The sequence below is a fragment of the Otolemur garnettii genome, unplaced genomic scaffold, assembly GCF_000181295.1.
Source record: "Otolemur garnettii isolate 467f Iridium unplaced genomic scaffold, OtoGar3 scaffold00016, whole genome shotgun sequence".
Lineage (NCBI taxonomy): Eukaryota > Metazoa > Chordata > Mammalia > Primates > Galagidae > Otolemur > Otolemur garnettii.
This window is the reverse complement of record NW_003852411.1, coordinates 21,456,226-21,458,343: the sequence shown is the minus strand read 5'-3', so window position 1 is coordinate 21,458,343 and position 2,118 is coordinate 21,456,226.

The following is a 2,118-nucleotide window of genomic DNA, read 5'->3' as shown; positions in this document are numbered from 1 at the left end:
AGGAGACTCACTTGAGCCCAGGAGTTGGAGGTTGCTGTGAGCTGTGATACTACAGCACTCTACCCAGGAGGACAGCTTGAGGCTCTGTCTAAAAAAAAAAAAAAAATTAGAAATTATACCTTCTATCTTCTCAGACTATAAGGCAATAAATGGGGAACTCAATTCCAACAGAAACGTTCATCCCCACATAAAGACTTGGAAATTATAAATAACCTTACACTGAATTATAGTTGGGTTCATGAAGAGATAAAAGAGGAAATCATTAAATTCCTCAAATATAACAACAATGAAAATACAAGTTTCCAAAACTATGGGATAAAAAAAAAACAAACCTGTGGGATACAGCAAAAGCAGTCTTAGAGGAAAAATTATTGCATTAGACACTTACATTCAAAAAACAGAGAGTGCATCAACAAACTCATGAACCATCTTATGAAATTAGAAAAAAAGAACGATTGACTCCCAAACCCAGCAAAAGAAATAACCAAATTAAATCAGAGATTAATGAAATTGAAAGCAAAAGAATCATTCAGAAATTTAATGAAACAAAAAGTTGGTTTTTTGAAAAGATAAAATTGATAAACCTTTGGCCAAATTAACTAGAAACAGAAGGGTAAAATCTCTAATAACCTCAATCAGACGTGATAAAAGAGAAATAATAACAGATGCCACAGAGATACAAGAGATCAAGTCTGAGTACTATAAGAAACTCTGTGCCCAGAAATTTGACAATGTGGAGGAAATGGATCAATACCTGGAATCACATCCTCTCCCTAGACTTAATCAAGAAGAAATAGAGCTTTTGAACAGACCAATTTCAAGAACTGAGATTGAAGAAACAATAAAAAATTTCCCAACAAAGACCCTGGTCCAGATGGCTTCACACCAGAATTCTATCAAACCTTCACAGAAGAGCTTATACCCATTCTGCAGAAATTATTCCAAAGAATTGAGGAGGAGGGACTCTTCCTCAGCACATTCTACAAACCAAACATCACCCTGATACCAAAACCAAGAAAAGCCCCAACTAAAAAGGAGAATTTCAGACCAATTTCACTAATGAATATAGACGCAAAAATTCTCGATAAAATTCTGGCCAGTAGATTATAACTAAACATTAAAAATATCAATCATCATGATCAAATATGTTTCATCCCAGGGATGCGAGGCTGGTTTAACATATGCAAGTCCATACACATAATTCACTATATCAACAGAAGCAGAAACAAAGACCATATGGTCCTCTCAATAAATGCAGAAAAAGCATTCAAAAAACTCAGCATCCTTTTCTAATTAGAACTCTGAAGAAAATAGGCATAAGTGGCACATTTTTCAAACTGATTGAAGCCATCTACAACAAGACCCCCAGCTAATATACTGAATGGAGTAAAACTGAAAGCTTTTCCATTTAGGACTGGAACTAGACAAGACTGTCCTCTGTCACCACTACTATTCAAAGTAGTGCTGGAAGTAGCTAATACAATCAGGCAAGAGAATAAATAAAGGGCATCCAAACGGGGGCAGAAGAAGTGAAATTCTCCCTCTTTGCCAATGATATGATCTTATACTTAGAGAAACCCAAAGACTCAACCACAAGATTCCTGGAAGTGATCAAAAAATACAGTAATGTCTCAGGATATAAAATCAATGTCCACAAATCAGTAGCCTTTGTATATGCCAATAACAGCCAAGATGAGATGTTAAGGACACAATTCCCTGCACAGAAAATGAAATACCTAGCAATATAACTAACAAAAGAGGTGGAGGACCTCTATAAAGAAAATTATGAAACCCTAAGAAAACAAATAGCAGAAGATACTAACAAATGAAAGAACATACCATGCTCATGGCTGTGAAGAATCAACATTGTTAAAATGTCTATACTTCCTGGGCGGCACCTGTGGCTCAGTGAGTAGGGCACCAGCCCCATTTACTGAGGGTGGCAGGATCGAACCTGGCCCCAGTCAAACTGCAACAAAAAAATAGCCAGGCGTTGTAGTGGGTGCCTGTAGTCCCAGCTACTCAGGAGGCTGAGGCAAGAGAATCACTAAGCCCAAAAGCTGGAGGTTGCTGTGAGCTATGATGCCATAGCACTCTACTGAGGGTGATAAAGTGAGA